The sequence below is a fragment of the Sus scrofa genome, chromosome 17, assembly GCF_054392235.1.
Source record: "Sus scrofa isolate SSC_HxYL_T2T_F1_AM1 chromosome 17, Sscrofa_HxYL_maternal_Yorkshire_Landrace_v2.0, whole genome shotgun sequence".
NCBI lineage: Eukaryota > Metazoa > Chordata > Mammalia > Artiodactyla > Suidae > Sus > Sus scrofa.
The window spans coordinates 63,655,997-63,682,218 of record NC_139399.1 but is presented as its reverse complement, the minus strand read 5'-3'; the positions used below and the strand labels follow the sequence as shown (position 1 = coordinate 63,682,218).

Below are 26,222 nucleotides of genomic sequence, written 5' to 3'. Positions count from 1 at the left end.
GGGAAGTACTGGCTAAATCCTAAGCTAATATTTACATCATGCTTCATCGTTAACAATCTAAGAAATAAGACAAAATATTTACTTTCAAATTTCATGTTACTCTCAGTTTTAACAGATGTTCCTTTTTTATTATAACAGGAATATATGTATGGACAAATATTACCAAACAGAAACCACCAAAAAGAAAATAATAATCTACAATATCGCTACTTAAAGATAATTAAATGGTATGTATCCTTTTGGTCTCCAATCTGCGTGCATTTTTTAAAACGTATCACATTTTACAACATGTTTTATAACCTGCTTTTCTCCACCAACTAATACAGTATAAACAAATCTCATTTCATCATATATTATTCTATGGGTTTTTTAACAGCTAAGGGCTATGCATTATTTTTTTATGTTAATTCTTTATGACTGGGTATTTTGCATGATTTCATAATTTTCTACTGTAATTAATTCTACAGATAAAATGTAGGAGAAGCATATTTCATGATCTTGATATAAGCAAAGATTTTTACAACAGGCAATGGCCTTGAATGGTCTCTCTTGCCTATGTCAACTTTAAAAAATGCATAACCTAAAAGCTGAGAATTATGGTTTTTTAGCAGCTAAAACTGAGGACTTAAGCCTGGATGCAGCCTCTGACGCACCTCTGAGAGACGGCTCCCAAGAAGTACGGAAGGAGCCAGAATACACAGGAGTCTGTTAATTAAAGAAATCCAGAGAGCTCCAGCTAAGGGATTTGGCACTTTCCTGTGTACAGAAAGACGCAAGAGTCTGGGCTCACTGAAATCACTCCTGTGATGTGCACCCCAGCTCTCTGGGGCCAGCATCCTGTGCCTTCTCACTCTGAGTCTCCTCAGTGGGCAGCCCCCGGGGGAGGACGAGTGCCTGCAGTGACTCACTGCTTGATGGTGTGCATCTTGTTTCCAGCCTGAGCTTCCTTGGGGCTCACCACGGGGGCAGCTGTGACATGATGGTGCAATGGCTGCAACATCCTTCATTTATTGATATGGCAGCCAGTCGTTTTTCACGGACACCTGTTGAACCCGTTCAATGCAATTTTTCTGTGACAGGTCTCTCACTGGAAGCTGATGTCCCAATATTTGGATTATGCGGGAAGGAAAGTCATGTACCTATCAGGGAACGGTGGGGGTCGGGGAGTAGCATGAAGACATGTAAATCATTTATTTACAACGGACTGTTCTAGAATATCACCAAAGAAACAGTGGCCCGGGGTGCCAAAGGCCAAGGAATCTGCCGTAAGAAGAGGTCCTCATTGACTCAGTATCTGGCAAAGAGGAGGTCAGGACAGAGATAAAAGATACAGGAGCGTGAATATAAGAGCCAAAGACGGAAAAGTTGGAAAATGCAGGGCAAAGGGCAAGGGAAGAGGCAGTGTGCCTTTCTTATCTTAGCCTTGCTATTTATTGTTAACTTTCTCCAGCACAGCAGGAGTGACGACAAGAGGCTCAGGAAGCTGACTCAGCGATGGGGCAGGTGAATAGCAGGTCCACCTGGGTTACCAGCCCCAGGAGATAAAAGGAGATGGGGCTGGTTGTTCTATTTAAGAGGTAAACACTCAACAGTGATGACTCCTCACCAACCAGAGTCTGCCACTAAACTGCACTAACCCAACACAGAAAGAGCCGCATTAGCCTCTGTTCCTCTTTACTGCACACACATCTCATCAAGGTAAAGCCCATTAGTGTTTTATGCTATTTAAGGCGGCCGAACACACCCCAAGCACATGCTGAAGTGTTCTGACGGCCCTTATGTTTCCTCTTTGAGCATAATGCTTTTTTCTCGATACTCATTATTTTTAATTGCTCCTTTCAGGATTCTGAAACCCTTTCCATGGACTCCTTATTATTCATCTCAAAGCACAATCTGATTTGCTATGTTCAAGGTTTTTTTGCTTTTTTTTTTTTTTTTTTTTAAAGAGCCTTGACTTCATAATTTGAACGACTGGGTTTTCTACCAAAGGCTGCTAGATTTACAAAGCCCAGCAGCTTGAAGGTTGGAACACAGTGTGTGTTGCACGGGCATGTAACAAAGGCCAGCAGACCACCCACCTGTCAGCTCTGGGAAAGAAGGCAGGTAGTCCCACTCACAGGGACTGCAGGGCTGGGTGGATTCACACACCACAGTCAGATGTTTCCTGAGGGGCCAGGTCGTTGCAGTTTCCAGCTTTCTGCCCATAGGCCCTCCTGACCTAGTGACCTTCAAAATGGGGAAGGACATGCAGAGACAAGACTGGATGGAGAAAGAGAGAACTGGGGGGAAGTTCATTATGAATGAATAACTGGGGAGCCTATGGGGATGAGAGAAAGACAGTCACAGAGAGACTGGAAATTTACACAGATGAGTGATTGTCCACCAAGGGGCACAGTGCTCCCCTCCTCCACAAGGGAATTTTGACAATGTCTGGAGATATTTGGGTTGTCTCTACCGCTTTAGAAGGAAGGTGGGCAGAAGGACTATTGGCATCTAGTAAGTGGAGGCCAGGGATGCTGCTAAATATTCTACAAGGCATAGGATATTCCCCTCCCCACTATAAAGAATTATCCAGCCCCAAATATCAGTATCACCGAGGTTGAAAAATTCATATACAGATGAAGCTGGTACTTAATTTCCCCCCAATTTAAGAAGTTGCACAAATGTTTACACTCCTAAATTGACTGAGACATCTGGCAGAAATGAGAACCAATAGCAGAATAATAATAGTAGTAGTTAACATTTATGAAGCTGTTATTGCGTGCCAAGCATTTTACATTTTAATAGTTTATTTTCTGCCCATGCAATAAATGATAGGTACTATTTAATATCTTTGAAGTATAGAGTGATAACTAAAGGAACCAAAAATGCTGGGGAATTGCATAATTTCCTCCGGGTATCAGATTGTAATCACATTTCCGAGTGAGGATTTCTGGATCCTTCTCTGCTGCCCTTCTCTTTTTCCGAAGCCAATGCTCTCCATCATTCTGCTATGAATTGAGGGCAGGGAAAGAAGGCAGGGGGCCTAGAAGTACTTAGTAATATACAAAGACAGATGCGTTTGGCAAGGTTGCAATATATGTGATCTCTGTAAAAATCCTATATGCCACAACAACCAAAAATAAATTTTAAACAGAGTAACATTTAAAATAGCAAACAAAATTATGAAAATCAAAGAAAATTTTAATGAGTCAAAAGATTTTTAGGAAACATAAATCATCATTGACAAATTTGGTAGAAAACCTAAGTAATCGGAGAGATATACCCTGTTTATAGACAGGAAGACAAAGTAGTATGAACTGTTAGGTCTCAAAATTATTCAAAATTTAATGCAATTTCAGGACATATTCCAACAGGGTTTCTTTGTCATTTGGTGAACTGATTATTGGATTTATATTGAAGGATAAATTACCAATGTAGACAAGACAATCCAGAAGAACACCGAGAAAGTACTTTTTTTCTAGCTTTGGGGATTAAGAATGTCTAATACCCAACTGGAGAGAGATCAGTGGAATAGAAAACAGATCCCTAAATAACATATTTTAAAGCTCAATATCTGGAGCTGAATTTTAATTGCAGCAAATAGTACTTTCATCATTAGTTATCATTTTAAAAAAATAAATAAAATTGAATAAACACACAGACACATGGAAATTGAAGACCAAGGTGTAAAAAACAAAATTTTAAATACTTTAGAAAGAAACATTAAAATGTACATATTGATGATTTGGGTTCAAAGAGGAGTTTTTAAAATAAAATGTAATAAAACACAAATCATAATAAATTATGATTATCTGAATATGTTAAAATATAATTGTTCATCAAAAGACATTCTGAAAGTCTAAAAACAGACTGTCGACTGGAGGAATATATTTGCTTGCAATAACAAAGGGTTAGAGAATTAGTATACGGAATAAAAATACCTTCTAAAGCAAATATAATCCAAAAAAATGGATATATATATGTGTGTGTGTGTGTGTTGTGTCTGTGTGTGTGTATATGTGTGTGTGAATATATATATACATGAAATTCACAGAGAAGGAAATATTAATGAATAATGAACATGTAAAAGATGGCTTAAACTGAGCGTAATGAGAGAAATACAAACTAAAATTGAAATGAGATGCCATTATATTCAACACGTAAAAAAAACCTCTTTCAAAAAAGTCTGAATAGAGTTCCCGCTATGGCACAGCGGAAACAAATCTGACTGGGAACCAGGGGGTTGCGGGTTCGAGCCCTGGCCTCGCTCTGTGGGTTCAGGACTCAGCATTGCCATGAGCTGTGGTGTAGGTCACAGATGCGGCTCAGATCTGGCATTGCTGTGGCTGTGGCGTAGGCTGGCAGCTACAGCTCTAATTAGATCCCCAGCCTGGGCACCTCCATATGTCACGGGTATGGCCCTAAAAAAAAAAAAAATTAAAAAAAAATTTTAAAAGTCTGAATACCATCGTTAGAATGGTAGCTAAGAATGTAGCACAAGGGGAATCTTTATACACTGCTGGTGGGACTGGAAATGTGTACAATGATGTTAGAAATCAGATTATCAGTAGCTAGTAAAGCCAATGATGTCTCTATCCACTTCTCAGCATTTGTCCTTTGAGTTGTAACCCTGCAAAAAAATTCATGTTCAAAAACATTTTCAGCAACATTTACATAGTAAGGAAGATGAGGGGGAATGAAAACTTTATCAATAGGAGAGGAAATAAGTTAGGAGTCATCATACAATCGAACACTCTACAAAAGTTAAAATAAATGAGCCAGAGGGATGTGTATCAATAGTACACCTTTCATAATGCCAATGGGAAAAACTAAAATTGCTGAAGAATATGTACAAATTATGCCATGAATGCGCCTACTCATTATGAGCAGATGTCTAATAGCAAACACAAATCCAAGACAACAGTTAACTACTGATGTGGTGGGGTAGAGAGAGAAACAGTGAAAAAGAGAGGCTTCAAATGATGATAAAGAAGCTACCTTTAAAATCTCGTGGATATATAGGTATTCTACATCTTATTAGAGCATTTAAAATACAAACAGTTGCAAATATTAAAGTGTAAGTCAGCACCCCTTCCCCTTATCCAGTGACTCACTGACTGCATATGGTCAGTGATGTGTGTTGTGCAGTGAGGCTGGGGAGAGAGCTACGCCCAGAAGAAAACTCAATTCGATTCCCTTTGCTTTTCAGAAAACCAGATGCTTTAGACAGTAGACTTGGTTTAACATTATGCCCCTTTCAGTGGATGAAGTTGGCCAAGCAGATGGACTCCTTAGGCCCTCTCACTCTTAGCCTGGATCTTGTCCTGAGATTAAACCCTGGCTCATGAGATTCAAGCAAACCAGCTATTTTTGCTTCTCATGATATCTAATGGATATTTCCTAAGACAACATCCTACCAAACAATACTGGACCTCCACATACACGGACAAAATATACTTCCATATCTTGAAATGAGTGAACATAAGTTAATAAAAGCTCTACAATAAAAAAAAATGCATGATGACATACAAAGCACTGCATTGCCTAATCTGTTCATGCATCGTTGTCAACACTCATAATAAGCCCATCCAGTGAGGGCTATGATGGCCACATAGGCCCAGGAACCAACTGCAGGCTGACTTGAAATGATCATTGCCATAGTACAACAGTGCAGGGCTCTGAAACAACTGCAGCTTGTCTTTATTTAAAAATTTATTAATTTGTTCATTATGAATTTTTCATTAGTTTTGACTTTAAAATGATTGAATTACATATTATTGACCTTGATTACTGAGTATTTGGTGCCCCTTAAATTATGTGTTTCAGAGTGAGTGGCTCACTTGCCTCACCCTAACCCTGGCTTTCTCCAAGGTTTCCAGTTTGCTTGTTTGTTTTCGCAGGAAACAGTCTCTAGCAGCAACTGAAAGGTCCAATACAGTTTACCGTTTGACCGAAAACACATTCTGCCTAAGCCCAGTGGCTAAAGTCACCTTTATTGTCAGTGATTCAGGCTAAATTTGCAAAGGGCACATCACAGCATAGAACTGGGAAGACATAAAATTCAAACAAATGAAATTCAATTAAACTAACATTTACAGAATGTGTCCCATATATAAGACAGGAGTAGGATCCCTGGGCAGCAGGGAGATCCTACAAGGTTACACTAGGACAGGATGGCAGGATCACAAAGATCCCCCCTCCTCTGAAAGACACTAATATCCTCATATTACGGGGGAGAAAAACTCTATAAATACATAGAAAAACAAACCTTATATCTTCACGAGCTCTCTCTGTCTTCTAGCCAACCTAGTCTATGTTTTGAAAGTCTATTTATTCACTCCAGAGATCATATACATTTGTATGATATAAAAATAAGGCAAAATAAAAGAAAAAAAGTTAGTGAATAAATATCTGTGGCGCACCCAACATTGTCCAGGAGTAGTTGTAGACATAGGATACGTAGTTAAGACCATGCAGCTCCACGTGAGGGGTACAGATCCATCAACATGAAACAGAACACAGTCTGATTAGTGCTCTGATGAAGGAGAAAGCGGGCTCATGCCTAGAGTGGCACTTAGCCCAAACTTGTTTTTGGGTGTCTGGAAAAGCTTTCTACAGCAGACGATCTCCAAAGCCTGAAAAAACAAGTGGGAGTTAATCACCGAGTGGATGATGGGCAGGAAACTGCAGGAAAAAGGACAACCCAGAAATGCCAATGCCAGGATGAAAGAATGTTAGAATTGTTTCACAAAGATATTAAAGCAGTCATCAGAAAGATGCTTCAATGAGCAATTATTTGCACATTAGAAAAATGTTTTTAAACAGAGTCTCAGCAAAGCAATAGATCGTATAAGCAGAAAAATAGAACCTATAAAGAGGGATCAAATGAACATGTTCGAATTGAAAAGTTCAAGAACCCAAAACTTTCAAAGCTCAATGAATGAACTCACCATTAGGATGAAGAGGGAAGAGAAAAGAAGTACGGAACTTGAAGGAAGAATGACAGAATTACTCGATGTGAACAAGAGAAAGAGAGGAGACTGGGGGGGAAAGACCTTGGGGAATCTGCGGAACCAGATAAAGGATTCAACATTCACGCCACTGGAGTTTCAGAAAGAGGACAAAAAGAGCAGGGGTCAAGTACTTGAAGAAGCGACGGCTGAAATGCTTCCAAATTTGGCAAAAGATACAAACCTACACTTACAAACAGCTGAGTTAACTCCAAACAGGAGAAACCCAAAGAAATCCAGACAAGGACATACCACAGCCAAATTTCTGAAAACTAAAGGCAAAGAAAAAAAATCTTAAAAGTAGTGTCAGAGAAATAACACCTCACACATAGGTGGAAACAACTCAAATGACCATGAACTTCTCATGAGAAATCACAGAGGTCAAAAGGAAAGGACACAATATTTTTCAAGTATTGGAAGAAAATTACTGACAACACCGAATCCTTTATCCAACACAATTATCCGTCAGGAATGAAGGGAAATCAACATTCTCAGATGAAAGGTAACCAAGAGAATTTGCCACCAACAGACGGATCCTAAAAGAACAGCTAAAGGAAGTTATCTAGTCAGGAAGGAAGTAGCAAAAGAAGGAAACATGGAATAGGAGGAAGGAAGATAAGAACACAATGAGCAAAAATATGGATAAATGGAATATATTTTCTTCTTCCCTAGAGTTTTCTAAATTATGTTGATGGTGGGAGAAAAAATCATGTGGATTTGTCTGATGTGGTTACAAATGTAGGTAGAGAAAACATTCAATATGATTATGTTATAAAGAGGGAGGAGGGACTTAATGGGAGATAAGGCTTTTTCATGCTTCCCTTGAGCTGGTCAAATGACAGGACCAGCAGACTGGAATTACAGATGGGTTTTCCTTTTTAAGCTGAGTAGCAAATATTTCCCCTCTGATCTTCCACTGCTTCTGGCTGTTCTCACAATGATGTTTACGTCATTGAATAAAGATCTGTCCTTTCTCCATCCCTTATTTGTCCCACATAATTAATAAACCATGAGTGAATGGTGTAGAAATTTTCTCCTCTGGTAGTGTCCCATGTCTTTTCCTATGCAAGATCCTTGGGTTATGCACCGCTGCCTCTTATTCAAAGAAAATAAAAGCTGAGATCTTTGCCTCTGATCTTTTGGAATAAAATAGAGCTTGAGAGTCCTCTTCTTCTAGAAAAACACCTCCTTCTTGGCAAGCTGCAGAGTCCTAAACGCTGGGATTGTAGGTGAGATGGGCCAAGGTGGTGTACCTGACTCCTTCATCTATCTCCCACTGAGAGAACAATTGGTTCCAAAAGGAAACCACTAGAATGTTTCCTCTCTCCTGGATTCCCCAGGTTAATTTAACAGAACCCATCCCTCATGTCAAAATACCCACTGTTTGTTCCAAGGAACTTCATCACTTCAGCTGCGAATGTTGTTTTAGGTCAATTACATCAGTAAGGTTAATAAGCTCCAGGCTGGAAGTTCTGAGTTGCCAAATCCATACTAATCATAACTCATGAAAAGTTCAAAGCTCACACAGAAGGGTACATACTCTGCATGCCAGCTCCGCCACAGAAGGTTTCTCGATGGTAATAATTATTATGATGATTATGAGGATCGTAATAATCCCTTCTATTTATGTTGTTCTCTACATTTTTCAAATGCATCATCTAATTTATACTACCCCATCAATCACTTTTAATATTACGCTTCATTTCAGGAGAGACATAATCAACAAGCTGTGAAAAATTACCAATTTCCAAATTCACCTAATACTTAGTTCCTGAGCTCATCTGGGATAAGGAAATTGATTTTAGTCCATGGGCAAAAAGAAATCACTTATGATGAACCAAATGCTTAAAGAAAATATTCACTGAATTTATGGTCATATGCTTGAAAATCATGAGTCTTTCATTGCTTGCTCAATGTCAAATGCTTATTTTAGTATTTGAATATTTTCACATTTGTTTTACATCCTACTTTCCAGGTGCATCTCCCATTCTACTCATTCTCAATACTCAACTCCAGCCAGAGTATCTGTTCTTTGAGCTGTTCCTCCTTCCTTTTAAGTGAATTTTCTTGCCAGGAATGCCAAACTGTATCTATATCCATATCCATATTCATATCTATCCACACACACACATATACATATCACCATCTAGCCACCTCAGAATTCTTTCTCTGGGATTCCAAACTGCCCATGATTGTTGTCTCATTTAGTAACTCTTTTTTATGAATTCATCGCCCAAATCCAGAACAATTCCGCCCTTTGGGAACCTGACAAGTACACTTGAAGTTCAGCTATTTTGAGAAGATTCAAGAATACTTTCAGAGCAGTCTCAGATTTTCAGCATTAGTTTTCTGCAAGTGTTGGCAGATGATGCTGACTTCATAGTCTATGCGCCAAAGATGTTTATAGTTTTCAAATAGAAATTCACACACGCACACACACCACACATTCACACACAGACCCTTAGATCACATGCTGTTTACATCAAACTTTTCTAATTATGTTTTATCTCTGATCTTCCAGCCTTCAGATGACCTAGCTGATTTACATATTTTTTCCTTTGACCCAAGCTTCTTTGAGTTTGCATATAAGCTAGGGGAAAGCAAAGAGCAAAGAGCAAGAGCTGGCTTTTGAAAGGATAAGCAAAATTGACAAAGCTTTAGACAGACTCATCAAGAAAAAGAGAGAACTCAAATGAATAAAATTGGCAAAGAAAAAGGAGAGGTTACAACTGTTATCACAGAAATACAGGAGAGAATACCATAAGCAATTATATGTCAACAAATTGGACAACCCAGAAGAAATGGATAAATTTCTAGAAACATAAAATCTTCCAAAGCAGTATTGGGAAGAAATGGAAAATCTGAACAGACTGATTATTAGTAGTGAAATTGAGTCAGTGATCACAAACAAAAGCCTAGGCATGGATATATTCACCGAGGAATTCTATCAACATTAAAGAGTTAACATCCTGCCCAAAGTATTCCAAAAAATCTGAAGAGGAGGAAATGCTTCTCATTCTATGAGACTAGCATTACCCTGATACAAAACCAAAGACACCACAAAAAAAGAAAATTATGTGCCAATATTTCTGATCAAAATAGATGCAAAATCTTCAATAAAATATTAGCAATTAAATCTAAATGTACATTAAAAGGATCACATATCATATTCAAGGGGGATTCATTCCAGGGATGCAATATCTGCAAATCAACCAACATGATACAATAGATTAACAAACAAAAGATTTTAAAAGCAAATGATCCTCTCAATAGATGCAGAAAAGCATTTGGCAAAATTCATCATTTTTATGATAAAAAGTAAAAAAAAAAAAAAAAAAAAAAAAAAAAAAAAAAAAAAAAAAAAAAAACTCTTAACAAAGTGAGTACAGACAGAACTTATTTCAACACAATACAGGCTGTGGAAGACAAACCCACAGTTAACATCATACTTATCAGTGAAAAGTTGAAAGCATGTTCCCCTAAGTTCAAGAGCAAAACAAGGTTGCCTGCTTTTGCTGCTTTTATTGAACATAATATTGGAAGCCCTACCCATAGCAATTATTAAATAAATACGTAAATAGAATCCAACCAGAAGGGAAAAAGGAAAACTAAATAAAATTGTCTCTACTTGCAGATGACAAGATACTATAGAAAACTCTAAAGAAAAACAACAGCAAAACAATTAGAACTAATAAATGAACTTGGTAAAGTTACAAAATACAAAATTAATATATAAAAATGTGTTGCATTTTTATACACTAATAATGAACTATCGGGAAGAGGAATGAAGGAAACAATCTCATTTACAATAGCATCAAAAGGAATAAAATATCTAGGGATAAATTTAACCAAGGAAGTTAAAGACTTGCACTCAGAAAACCAAGGCATTGATGAAATAAACCAAAGATGACACAAGTAAATGGAAAGCTATACTCTGTTCAAGGATTGGAAGAATTAATATTGTTAAAATGTCCATACTGCTCAAAGCAAACTACAGGTTTAATTCAATCCTTATTGAAATATCCAGGACATTTTTCACAGAACTAGAACAGTATTTGTATGAAACAATAAAATCCTCAAATAGCCAATGGAATCTTGAAAATGAAGAACTAAGCAAGAGATAACATGCTCCCTGACTTCAAATTATATTACAAAGTGAGAGTAATCCAAACAGTACAATATTGGCACAAAGACAGATGCATACATCAATGGAACAGAGTAAAGGACCCAGAAATAGAACTATAGACAAACGGTAGAAGGCAAGAACATAGAATGGGAAAATAAGTATTTTCATAAGTGGCATGAGGAAAACTGGATAGCTACATGTGAAAGAATGAAACTAAATAATTTTCTCACACCATATACAAAAATAAATTCCAAATGTATCAAAGACTTAAATAAAAGACCTGAAACCATACAATTCCCAGAAGAAAACATAGGTAGTGCATTCTTTGACATCAGCCTGAACAATATTGTGTGTTTTCATTTATATGTGGAATCTAAAACACAGAACAAATGAATAAATATAACAAAACAGAAACAGACTCAACAGATGCAGAGAACAAAATAGTGATTGTCAGAGGTGATGGAAGTGAGGGAATGGAAAAAATAGGTAAAGGAGATTAAGGTACAAGCTACTAACTACAAAATAAATCACAGGCATGTAATGTACAGCACAGGGAAGAGAATCAGAAATATTATAATAGCTTTGTGTGGTGTGTCATTTATAAAAATACTGAATCACTGTTGTATACCTGAAACTAATATAATATTGTAAGTCAACTATATTTTAATTTAAAAAAATAAAAAAGAAAATGATTTCAGAAAAGTGCTTATTTTCAGTAAGTGGCATGAGGCAAATTGCACAGCTACATGTGAAAGAATGAAACTAAATAATTTTCTCACACCATAGACAAAAATAAATTCAAAATGTATTGAAGACTTAAATGTAAGACCTGAAACCATACAATTCTTAGAAGAAAACATAGGTAGTGCATTCTTTGACATGAGTCTCAGCAGTATTTTTCTGAATCTCTCTCCTCAGGCAAGGGCAACAAAAGCAAATATAAACGAATGGGACAACATTAAACCAAAAAGCTTCTGCCCAGGAAAAGAAACCACCAACAAAATGAAAAGGTAACCTAGTGAATGAGAGAAGATATTTGTAAATTATATGTCTGATAAACAGTTAATACCCAAAATAAAAAGAACTTATACAACTCAAGATAAAAAAATAAACAATCCAGTTAAAAAATGGGCAGAGGAACCAAATATGCATTTTTCCAAAGAAGATATATTGATGGCCAGCAGACTAATGAAAAGACCGTCAACATTGCCAATCATCAGGGAAATGCGAATCAAAACAATGAGCTAGCCCTTCACACCTGTTGGTAGAGCTGTGATTATAAAGACAACAAATAAGTGTAGGTGAGGAATGTGAAGAAAAAGCAACCCTCTTAAATTGTTGGTGGGAATGCATATCGCTGCAGCCACTGTGCAAAACAGCTTGAAAGTTCCTCAAAAATTAAAATATAGAACCAACATATGATTATGAATTTCACTCCTGGGTATTTCCCTGATAAAGAGAAAACATTAATTTGGAAAGATACTTATATTCCAATGTTCAATGCAGCATTATTTGCAATAGCCAAGATACAAAAGCAACTTAAGTGTCCAGTGACATCTGAATGGATAAAGAGGAACACACAACAGAGTATTACTCAGCCATAAAAAAGAATGAAATCTTGCCATTGGCAACAACACAGATGGACCGAGAAGGTATTATGCTGAATGAATTAAGTCAGACAAAGACAAATACTTCACACTGTCTTGTTCCATTTCCCCCTTTGAATCTCAGGCAAAAGAGTTGGATTAACCACATTCCTCATTTCATGCCACATGACTATCACTTATGTTTTCTTTTCATGTCACATGACTATCATTATGTTTTCAAATCCCTTTTTTTACTTTACTCACTCCCTACATTCACATACATCACTCTTTTCACCTGTTCTCCGACAAGCAATTTTTCTTTTTTTTTTTTCTTTGTCTTTTTGCTTTTTCTAGGGCCACTCCCGCCGCATATGGAGGTTCCCAGGCTAGGGGTCTAATCGGAACTGTTGCCACCAGCCTACGCCAGAGCCACAGCAACGCAGGTCCAAGCCGTGTCTGCGAGCTACACCACAGCTCACAGCAATGCTGGATCCTTAACCCACTGAGCAAAGCCAGGGATTGAACCTGCAACCTCATGGTTCCTAGTCAGATTCGTTAACCACTGAGCCACAACGGGAACTCCCAACAAGCAATTTTTCTAATGTCAAGTTTAATGTGTATCTTTTGCTTGTACACACTCTTGCATGATGATAATAGTGGTTTAAATGCATGTATTTTTAACTTGCACTGTGGAAAATTCCAAACATATTCAAGGTAAAGAGAATGGTATAATGAACTCTTTTGTACCCATCACCCACCTACAATTATCAAATCATGGTCATTCTTGCATTATCTACATTCCCACTGAATTAACCTTATTACTAGCTTATTTTAATGCAAATCCCAGACATCATATAATTTTATCCATAAATACTTTCATACCTATCTCTGAAAGATAAGAACTCTTATTAAACACAGTCATAATACCACTATCATGCCAAAGATTAACAGTAACTCCTTAATGCCATAAAATACCCAGGTTGAAATTTCTCTGATAGTCAAATTTACATTTTTTTAATTTAACTGAAATCCAAGCAAGGCCACATAAGACATTTTGATATGTCTTCTAATTCTCTTTAAATCAAGAATTTCTGCATTTCCCACTGGGGTGTGACGGAATGAGCAGCATCTCTGCAGCCCCAGGATGCAGGGTTGATCCCTGGCCCTGCACAGTGGCTTAGAGGATCCAGCATTCATTGCCACAGTGGCATAGGTAGAGCAACGGTGGCTCGGATCAACTCCATATGCCATGGGGCAGCCAAAAACAGAAAAAAAAAATCAAGATTTTCTCCTTCACTTTTCCTCCTTGCAATTAATAAAATTTAGTTTTTTATACAGTAGCATCCCCACACTCAAGATCTTTGCTGTTTGCTTTTGATCATGACATTGAATGTATTCCTCTGTTCAGAGGTTTAATTTGTTCTGGTAACAAAGCCCTATAGGGGCTACTATGTACTTCCATGGGGATGTACCTAATTAATAGTGTTATGTCTTTTTAATATATTGGCGGTTATTGATGATCAATGCTATATTTATTATTTTGTTAGAGCATACAGACTGTTAATATTATAATTCCATAGTTGCTTTTTTTATTAGATAGATATGTCTACAGAGAGAAGCATTTCTTAATGACTGGGCTACTCTTAAGATGCAATTTGAACAAAAAAGGCAGGTTAAGTGTTTAATTTTTCCCTTTATTTACCTGTTTTTAGAATAACAAACTGGCTCCTTAATATTCTCTAAAACAAACTAATGAATTTCAAAGTATCATTATGAATTCATGAGCATTAGTACATGTAATATATTTTAATTTATTGCATCTATTATTCATATTGGCACTCGAGTTATCACACCTGTGGCCTCTTCAGTTGGCTTGCAAATACTTCTTTTTAAGAATATTTTTTTTGTAATTTGGTTAAAAATATTCTACAGCAACTTTATTGAGATATCATTCGCATACTGTACATTTTGTCCAGGTAAAGTATACGGTTAAGTGGGTTTTTGTACACTTAGAGAGTTTTGGAACATTTACTCCAAAAAGAAACTTCATGCCTGCCAGTTGACAGGCTCTCTTCAGTCTCCCTTCTCTCACAGTCCTACGCATATATTAATCTACTTTCTGTCTCTAAACGTTTGCTTATTCTAGAAATTTCATATACATGACATCTCACTCTATGTGGTCTTCTGTGATGGGCTTTCTTCACTTAATATTTTCTAAGTTCATCTGTGCTTACAATGTATCCATACCCGATTCCTTTTCATTGCCAAGTGATAGTCTATTCTATGGATATATTACATTTTATTCATCCATTCATGGCTTGATGAAGATTTGAGCTATTTCTACTTTGGGCTATTAAGAATAATGTTGCTACAAACTTTTGTATGAATGCTTTTATGTTAACGTATGTTTTTATTTCTCTTGGGTATGTACCTGGGGATGGGACTGCTGAATACTTACTGCCAGACAGTTTTCTGAAGGGACCACACAACTTTGCATCCCTACCAGCTACAGAAGAGGGTTCCCATGTCTCAACATCTTCACCAACACTTGTGATTATCTCTCTTTTCAATCACAGCCATCCTACTGGGTATGAAATCGTAGTGCCATCTTGCAGTTTTGAAGATCATGTTTCTTTGTTCATTTGTTTCAGTCAGTGAATATGTACTGGTTAACTTTCAGATATGAGATACTGCCCCAGGACTACACATTCTTTGCAAGCTCGAAATATTGCTACACAAAGTTCTTGGTATCTTTAAGTTATAATAAAAGAGAAATAAAACCGTCTTTGTTTTAATCTGGGTTTTGATTACTCTGCAATTGGAAATTTTTTATACTTCAATATATACGTAGCTATTTAATAAGGCATTAACTATAGCAATTCTTATAATTTAAAAGACACTTATATCAGGTAGTAAAGATACAATATTAAAAAGTTCAATTAGGTCTGAGGTTTTATAGACCATGAATTAATGGCATCAGGGGCTTCACGAAGCTAATCAATTTGCTTAAGGTAGTTAAATAAGAATATGGTCAAGTCAAAACTACCTTTAAAATGATTAAAGATGCCAACGTGACAAGGCAATGTGATTATATAACCAACACACCCAAGATGCAGTTGTTAGGGTGAGGTGCTTGGTTTTGCCTTGCGCTAACCGATTTGGGAACAGGAACTACGCAAATAAAAAACAGGTGTCTCTGGTTGAAGGTCAACGAGAGGCACAACCGGCACTTTCACTTAGGAATTTTTATGTAAACAGAATTAGTGTCATTGGTTAACTTCTCTATCAGTTATTTTGAGTTGGACGTTATGCTGTGCACTTCATATATGTTGCCTCAGGTCATCGTCACCACAACCATACTATGTAGGCACTAATCCCATTTTTCAGATTTGACGACTATTGAGACTTAGAGGAGTTATATGATTTTCCAAAGGTCACACAACCAGTAAGTACAAGAATCAGAATTAAAATCTAGCTCTAGCCTTCTTCGAATGTAATCTTCACTCTCTCTGGCCACATCAGAACCCAGATGGGTGTCTAGGGGTCCCCCCCCTCCTGCTAGCAGGTGGTCATAAGTGACAAAGTTTTGCTCATCCCCAAACCACCTCACTTATATGAGAAAGAGTACAGATCTGGGAGCACAGAGTGTGAAAAATGAAGTCTAGAACTGGTCTTCTTCCTTCGTGTTTTTTCACTATGCAGTGGCACCATGTTAAAAACGCTACATAAAGAGTTTCAATAAATCTTTTCCATTAGGCAAATACTATTAGTATTTCCAGGTTAAGACGAGTACATGGAAGTTCAGAGGTAGAGTGAAACCCACCAATCCCCACAGGTCTACCTTAAGTAGTAACACCATTACTGGGATGGATGTCCAGTTCTCTCTGACTCCGACCTTTCTAAAACAGATATATATTCAACCCTTACAAATAACTCAAATGAAAACAAGTATGATGACCCACAGTTTTCGTGGGTTCTCAGTTTCCTTCCCTGCAAAGGAGGGTTCATAGCTTTCTGGCTGTCAGAAATCTTGGGGAAGGTTAAAGGATACGAGGGAAGCAATTAACCTATCAGTCACGCAGAATAAATGTTCTTCATAAATGCATGCCATGGCAATCATTTATTCATATACCAACGCATATTCTTTGAGTACCTATAGATAAGCAGACTATAATTCATGGGCTTGGTGAATGAAACTGTGTGGGTAATTGAAAAACTTGTATTCCAGTTCCCTTCTCCCTTGCCTGGGCAGAGAAGGTTGGACTAAAAAGAACTATTTGGTTTCATCAAAAAAAAAAGAATTAATAATATTCTAAAACCTACAGCTTGGGAGAGAATCCAGTATAAAGGGTACTGACAAGGACCTAGGAGATTTGGGGGCAAGTTATTGAATCGTTCCGCCTCAAATTCCTCAACTCTAAAATGGGGATTAAAAAATAATTGAGTTGTAGTGTGGATTGTCTGAATTAATACATCTAAAGTCCTGTTCTAAGGAACAGTAAGTAGCACAAAAGTAATTTTCTCTATCAGAGTTACCTATTAGAGTTATTGCCTGGGTTCCAGACCCATCTCTGTCATTTGCAGAATTTGTGATCTTAAGCAGCTAACTTCTTCCTTTAGAGATTTGGTTATTTCCAGCTTAAAAACAAAACACAACATTGGTTAACTTGAAATAGTACTTACTAAGCAATTACTCTTTGCCAGAGCATCTTCTAAGTTCTAGAGATAAAGAAGTAAATAAGATATATATATAAACCTCTTCCTTCATAAGACTGCATAAGTGGAAAGGCAAAAACATAATAAGCAACAAGCACATAAACAATAAAGTACTTTCTTGGCATGGAATGTGCACAATTCAACAACAAAGCCAGGGTGATGCAATGGAGAGAGTGGCTGGTGGAGGCAGGGGAGGTCCCTCCCCAACCCCAAGGAAGCTGTATTGAGTGGATGATGTGCTGATGCTAATCATGTGAAATCTGAGCAAAGACCATTCCAACCAGAGGGAACCACAGAGGTAAAGCACAAGCCAGCAGGTATTTGGAAAAGAGAGCTGACCTCTGAAGCCAGTCTACATTTTCCATATTTTTCTTCCACTTTTAATGTTTCACATTTTGATACATGGACAATTGTAAGCCCCTTGCAGTATGTTTTTAAGATAAAGACACATATGAAAAACATGTGATGTTTTTGATATAGTGAGCACTCCATATATGTTTGTTCCCCTCCCCTAACTTAAGCCAATGTTAAGTGTTCATCATCTAACCCTGAAATAGCACCTAATACACATACATCTTTCAGAGAACAGGCTGTGTGATGTGCTTTTTATTTTGTGAGTACCACTTATTAACATGCTGGGGGGATGCTAAATGACTGAAACCTCTTTGTGATTTGTCTTTCCAATCCCATTATGATTTAAAGGTTTAATTCCCAACCCTGCCATCATCCAGATTTTAAAGCTTCATGCTTAAACTGGCACAAAGTCAAGAAATGCTTCTAAAAAATGAATAGGTACCAGAGATAATAAAATTAGATGTCAGTGCATTAAACCTTTTTCTCCCCATGGCTGGCCATCACAAAATATCATAAAATCTGTCATAATAAAGGGCAATACCTTATAAATGAGCTGATGGGGCATAAAGGATGTAGATGATTTATATTCTATCAGCCAATGAGACGGCAAGCTGTTCCTTTGATGACACCCAACTTTTTAAGGTTTATGAAAAGATGAGTGTAACAAAGACAGAAGCAACTGGGGGGAGGGCTAGGGGGGCTAGATGAGAGTTAATTAACTGTTGAAAATAACTAAGTATGAACAATTATTCCAAATTGTCCCATGATCTAGGAAGAATTAATACTTTATCTGTTGGAGTTCAAAAAATTCATCCTCTATTATTTTCATTAATCTCCATACATTTTAACACCTTTAAAAAGTTATATTGAGCACTTCAAATTATAACATCAGTTTCTAAGTGCTCCAAAATAGGTGATAAAACTCTGTTAGTGCAATGGCAATACCAACTATTTATTAAGTGTAATCACATATCAGGAATCTTATGAAAGACCTTCACACTCGTGGCAGAGAAAGCAGTGCTCACCCAGCACCTTATTTGTTCTGCATTTTCCAGCTTCCTTATAGTTAGGCCAAGTCATGTGGGCACTTCTGACCAATGGCTGAGGCATACATCACATTCAGATTAGGCAGTGAAAATATGCAAGTCTCAGAATCTCTGCCTCCACTAGAGGGCAGATGACTCTTCAGCTGTTAGATCATCCAGTAGCCTGGATCCATGAATTACTACATGGAGCAGAAGCCCTACAGACTGAATTGGGCATGAGGCATAGTGGGGTGAAAAACAACAACAACAAAAAAGATCTATGTAGTTTTTAAATGTGGTTTGAAAGTTAGGTTGTTGGGAGTTTGGGGTTAGTAGATGCAAACTATTACATTTAGACAGATAAACAATGAGGTCCTGCTGTATAACACAAGGAACTATATACAATCATTTGTGATATAACATGATGGAAGATAATATGAGAATAAGAATGTATATATATGTATGGCTGGGTCATTTTGTTGTACAGCAGAAACTGACAGAACACATTGCAAAGCAACTTACTTTAAATAAATAAATAAATAAACAAAATCAACATACCAAAAAAAAAGGAAGAAAGAAAGAAAGTTAGGTTGTTACTGAATCATAACTCAGCTTGTCCCAACAATATCATCTCATTAAATTCCTCCAAAATGCTCTGAGGAAAGCAGTGTGATATAGAAAGTGGGGCAAAGCTAGTAACCTACTCAGGACTAAACAGCTATTAAGTGGAGAAGCTCAGGAATTGTAATCAATCTGAAATGACAGAAACTTAGCTGTATAAAAAATTATAAGAGCATAATATTTGGTTCTAGAGTGACATGGTTCAAATGCCAGCTTCATGCCAAAATGAAGTAATCTCAAGCCAGTGACCTAACTTCTGTGTTCCACATTTTGCCAGCATAAAACAAAGGTAATACTACCATATGTTGGGAGTTCCCTTGTGGTGCAGTGGGTTAATGATCTGGCATTGTCACTGGAGCAGCTGAGTTGCTGCTGTGGCACACGTTTGATCCCTGACTTGGGAACTTTCACATGCTGTGAGTGTGGTTCCCACCCTGCCCATGCCAAAAAAAAAAAAAAAATTTCTAACCAGATTTGTTGGGAGAATTAAAGGAGTTGATATATATTAAACACATAATTGTGCCTGGCACATGAAATTTATTTATTACTATTACCATTAACTTTGTCTATCAAAAACCAGGAAAAAAAAAATCAATTGACAAAGGAGAACATTCTTGCATACTGGGAGCCCAAACCTCTCTCATCTTACAAACCAGGTAACTGAGGCCCAAGAAGCTTGTTAACTTTTTCAAAGTCACAAAACAGAAGAAGACGCAGACCTTTCTTCCCAGTCCGGTGGGTTTCTAATCACTTTGCTGATTCCATTCTAATGAGGTCAATACAGAATGAGAAAAACGGGGAAGAAAATTCTTTGTCACTTTCAAGCTAATCTGCATATGCTTCACTTCTTCCCCTTCCAAAAGAGCTAATGAAAGCCCTGTTCATTGTTTAAATAATGCAGTTCTTATGAAAGACAGCAGGTAAGCTGAAAGTCACACACAGTCCAATACAAAATTAACTGCTGCCTGATGGCAATACTCTCTCCTCTGTGTCTCCAGTGTGGTATTTCACACATCTGGCAATTGTGTTGGGTGTGTTAAGACGGTGATAAGGTAGATATAGAGGCAGGCTGTTATCCCAAACAAATGATTCAATCTTCCTAATGCAAAGAGGAGAAGGAGGGGAAGAAAGAAGAAAAAGAAAGAGAAGAAAAACAAGTAGGAAAGAAAGAGAAGTGAGAGAACAAGTGCATCTCTTCCACAGCAATGAGTTATCTTCTAGACTGATGCTGGATACACATCTCTAACCACAGATGCTGAATTGCAGTTGTAGGCATGTGAACATTTCAAAAGTAACCTTAAATTCCTGCCACACCTGAAGTCATACAAGTGACATACATTAGACACAAACTTCTGTGGCAAATACTGTGATGCTTGGGAGTTTCCTGCTTTTATTTATTTATTTTTTTCCCTTTCCTGGGATTAGCTACCTAACAGATACAAAGGATTAATTTAGTAGCATGATGTTTTATCTTTTTTTTTTTTTAATTAGTCCTACCACCTGTTTTGCCACTTTGATATCTTGTTTCTCCATATCTGGGAGTCTTCCTTAAAACTTTCATCACACACTTGCTGTTAGATTCCTACAGAGGAAGAGACAGCTAACTCTTTGACATCTGAAATGATGGAGGTTTTGAACCAAACCCCATCAGAACTTTGTTTTTCTCCCAGCTGTTCCCCCTGACGACACACACAAACTAATGAAGTTGATACACAGGAGGAAATAAACTTGATCCACAAATTATGGTAACATCTTCACTGGGAAGTATGGTATATACCAGAATCTATTCTCGGAAGATATACCAAAAATGACGAAAAGTGTTCAAAATGAATTCACACATGACTTAACCTCATGAAAGAGTCAAAACGACAGCTAATCATTTGTTTAACTTTTTTTTTTTTACATTGGAATCCCCCCAAGGACTTTTATCTTTTTTTAATTTTTTTTTGGGGGGGGGTTAATTTTTAATTTTCTTTTATTATTATTATTTATTAAAGTATAGTTGATTTACAATGTTTTGTCAAGTTCTGTTGTACAACAAAGTGACCCAACCACACACATTTTCCTGTGCTGTGCAGTAGGATCCCATTGCCCATCCATTCCAGAGAAAACAGTCTGCACCCCCCAAGCCTCCAAAATGCCCATCCATCGCACTCCCTCCACTTTCCCCCCCCAGGAAGCCCAAGTCTGCTCTTCTTGGCCATGCTCTGTTTCTCACTCCCTCCCCTTCCCCCCCCCAGGAAGCCCAAGTCTGCTCTTCTTGGCCATGCTCTGTTTCTGGTTTTTGTTTGTTCGTTATTTTTAGACAGGATCATCTGCTCCATATTTTAGATTCCACACATAAGTGGTATCATATGGTATTTGTCTTTTTCTTCCTGGCTCATTTAGTATGAGAGTTTCCAGACTTTTTCTCCCAAGCTCCCTGCTATCATGAAAATACAAAGAATTCCTTGAGTCAAATATGTTGATCCACTCATTCACCGGGTATTCACGGATCATTGACTAGTTTAGGCACTGAAGTCATTTCTGCAGATACGAAAGGAAGACAGACCTTATCTGATCAAATAAAGCTTTCATGCTAGAGGAGGAGAGAGACTAAGAAAGAAATCATCAAGATAATTTAAAAGTGGTAAATATGATGAGGAAAATACATGAAGAATGACAAGGGTTGCTGGCAAAGGGCTAGCAGAAAACTCCATGTAAGGAATATTTATGTGGAAACCATGAAAAGGACAAGCCCCCCAAAGGGCTCATAAACACGTTTGTTAGCTTCAAGAAACAGCCTACACTAAGCCCCCTGAAGAGGGGGATGGGATAGAATGAACAGCATCAGTAATGTGGTTGGTAACTACGCTGATTGTATTATTTATTATGCCACTGTAGATACCGTATTTATTATACCATAATTACTATACTACCATATTTAGTATATTTATTATTTATTAGACTATGCTTATTATACTATAGTTATTATACTTATTCTCCACTTAATATACTATATTTATTTATATTATACTTATTTTACCTTTAGAGAGTTCCCCACCTCTTTTAATGTGTCAGACAGTACCAGATGGGCCAAAGTCATAATTCAGATTCAGGTTGTTTACAGAATTATCATTTATTTGCTAGAGATTTTAGGCTGGATAATTTGTTTATTCATTTATTCCTTGAGTAAATATTTCTGAGTTTGAACTCTGCATCAGATTCTGCAGCAGTATTTTCTCAGAGTTGTGGGTATGGACACTTATGAGTTACTTTAAAGTGAAGATTCTGGACCTACAGAGGACTAAAGAACAAAAGCCTGCTGAGATGGAACTTGGGGAATAGAATCATTGAAAAAGATCCCATTTAAAGAGCGTCTTCTCAGGTCAGTCTCCCAAAGCAACAGAAATTAAAGCAAAAATAAACCAATGGGACCTAATCAAACTGACAAGCTTTTACACAGCAAAGGAAACCAAAAAGAAAACAAAAAGACAACTTACAGAATGGGAGAAAGTAGTTTCGAATGATGCAACCAACAAGGGCTTAATCTCTAAAATATACAAACAACTTATACAATTCAACAGCAAAAAACCCAAAAACCCAATGGAAAAATGGGCAAAAGACCTGAACAGACATTTCTCCAAGGAAGATAAACAGATGGCCAACAAGCACATGAAAAAATGCTCAACATCCCTGATTATTAGAGAAGTACAAATCGAAACTACCATGAGATACCACCTCATACCAGTCAGAAAGGCCATCATTAATAAGTCCATAAATAACAAATACTGGAGAAGGTGTGGAGAAAAGGGAACCCTCCTGCACTGTTGGTGGGAATGTAAATTGGTACAACCACTAAGGAGAACAGTATGGAGGTAACTCAGAAAACTATACATAGAGCTACCATATGACCCAGCAATCCCACTCTTGAGCATCTATCCAGACAAAACTTTCCTTAAAAAAGACACATGCACCCGCATGTTCATTGCAGCACTATTCACAATAGCCAAGACATGGAAAACAACCTAAATGTCCATCTACAGATGAACGGATTAGGAAGGTGTGGTATATGTACACAATGGAATACTACTCAGCCATAAAAAAGAACGAAATAATGCCATTTGTATCAACATGGATGGAACTAGAGACTCTCATACTAAGTGAAGTAAGTCAGAAAGAGAAAGACAAATACCATGTGATGTCACTTATATCTGGAATCTAATATACAGTACAAATGAACCTTTCCACAGAAAAGAAACTCATGGACTTGGAGAACAGACTTGTGGTTGCCTAGGGGGAGGGAGAAGGAGTGGGATAGATTGGGAGCTTGGGGTTGATGGCTATATGACTCTGCTATGTAGAAATCCCAGGTCATGAGATTCAGAATTTAGCCACGTCAGTAACACAGGCATAAAATGAGTCTTTATCATTTGTCACAGGAATTCAAAACTCTACCCCAAATGAAGACAAGTTAACTTCAGTATTCAAGAAAAAAATTAACTTTAATTTACTACTAAGGAATTTGTCTGGAACTCAGAATGTTTTCCAATACCATCTTGACTGATTCTGATTATTTTATAATATTTTTAAAATTATTTAAAAATTATTTACATTTTAAAGTAGGTAAATAAAATTGAATTCACACAAAAAAAAAAAAAGGAAAGTGGTCAAAGAAGCCTTCAAGTCACGTTGGAAACCTAAAATATACCAACTAGCTTCTTAATCTATGTCACCATCTAATGAGGAGATTTGTTCAATAGCATCCAAAGGCATAGCATTTCTTCATCCATGGTGCTGATATACTACGCAGGTGATTAAGAAAACATATGCCTCCACATAAGCATCGGGTTTTTTTGTTTGTTTGTTTGTTTGATTTTTTGCTTTTTAGGGCCACACCCATGGCCTATGGAGGTTCCCACGCTAGGAGTCCAATCAGAGCTCTAGCTGCCAGCCTACGCCACAGCACCATCAGATCTAAGCTGAGTCTGCAACCTACCCCACAGCTCATGGCAACACCAGATCCTCAACCCACTAAGCAAGGCCAAGACTGAACTTGCAACCTCATGGTTCCTAGTTGGATTTGTTTCTGCTGCACCACAACAGGAACTCCAAGTATCCTTTTTTCATTGTTCCATCCACATCCAGATCATTTCCACATCAACGCTAACACCTTTCAATTCTGTCCTTTACTAAACCATCAAAGGATTATTTAAAATTCATATATGATCCTGTCATTGCCTGGCTTAATTCCACTCAACAGTGATAATAAATAATTGGTGTGGGGGTGGGGGGACTCAAGAGGGCTGCTGGAAATGTTCCAGGACTCTCAAAGCTTTAGCTTCAAATCAACACTGTTACTTGCAATAACATTCTTTTGGCCAAAGAAAGTCATGTGGTGAAGCCCCGTACTAACTGTGAAGGAAAAAGAACTCCTCCCCCCTCACCGAATAAGTCTGGCTAGAAGCCACCCTACAAGATGCCCCATACCAATATAGGTGCTGCCACTTCAAAAGGACCTTGGCCCGAAATAGCAACACCCTACAACAAATTTCCCAAGCTGACTACAGTTCTCACATAGTGGAATTACTGAATGACAAAGCAGGGTAACTCCAGCAAGAGGCTGAAGTGTGGACCCAGCTGTCAAGCTGGAGAACAGACAGGAGGCTGGGGGCCAGGGTGTGGGGTCTGCAGACAGCAGGGGACCAAGTAAGTCAAGGCATCCATAGAGTGCCATTGAAGACATTGCCCAAGCCAAGCAAATCACTTGCATATAAATTTAGCATCAGATTCCAGAAGAATACGCAACTGTCAGAGGCTGTCAGGTACCAGCTGAAACACAGGAAGAGTCAGACCAATACTTCCTCCCTCAGTGAATCAAGTATACACAAGTTCACACCCTCTAAACCTATATGGCATCTCAGGGAGAGAAACTTGAGGAAAGTGAGATGAAAGAAAAGATGGAATGATTGGAGCCAAACAAAAAAAGTCTACTTCCTAAATGGACCATATCAATATTCATATATCTTTAGAATTTAAAATTTGAAAGACTTATCAAATCAGTTACAAATAATAGAAATCAGTTACATTTCCCCTCCCATATCCAAGTTGCAGTGTAAGAGAATTTGGTAACTTTGCAACTAATGAATTGGTTTGCATTGAATCTTGTGAGGTAGATATTATGATGATGCTCCTAAACCCTGTGTGCAAACCGGTACCCAGAGACTACAGAATCTGTAAAATATCTCAACACTGTACTAAAAACACGACACGTAAGCAGGACACATCGTGTCCTCTTACCCTGGAATTAGCCCAAAGCGCTGCCACTTCCCAAAGAACTTTTATTTTCTCTCTTATTTCTGATTCCTTGGCAATGACCCTTGATGGTGACCCCATTCTGTCTATTTTCCTAATAAAAAAATGCTTCAAGGTAATTTGAATTATAGTAACCACACTCACATGCCATCCTACCTAATGGAATATAAACTACATTCCTAGAAAGTTCTAACGGGTAAAATGAAGACTGGATTGTCAGAAACCACCTCCACGGTGTCAGAGGTGATCAAAATACTGAGGATGCCATGGGAAGGCCCAGTGACACGTGTCTTCCTACCCTGAAGTCAACAGGATTCTCAGGAGAAGGCTAATGGCTTACTTTGTGGAGGACGCAGGAGGAGGCAAGACGCACCCACCACACCTGTTGAAAAGGAAGCTTCACAACTGTAACCATGGCTACCTTCAAACATAGAACATTTTCCTACAGAAAGAAAAGTCCCACAGCAAGACCGCAGCTGGACTGACAAAGACTGGGGATGCAAGTGAT

At 37.7% G+C, this 26,222-nt stretch overlaps 1 long non-coding RNA gene across 6 annotated transcripts in view; it reads right to left on the bottom strand.

Annotated features, from left to right (window-relative positions):
* The window catches only part of LOC110257443 (uncharacterized), a 678,610-nt gene that overhangs the window by 410,032 nt on the left and 242,356 nt on the right, over nucleotides 1-26,222 (bottom strand). The gene's annotated exons all lie outside the window — the stretch shown is intronic.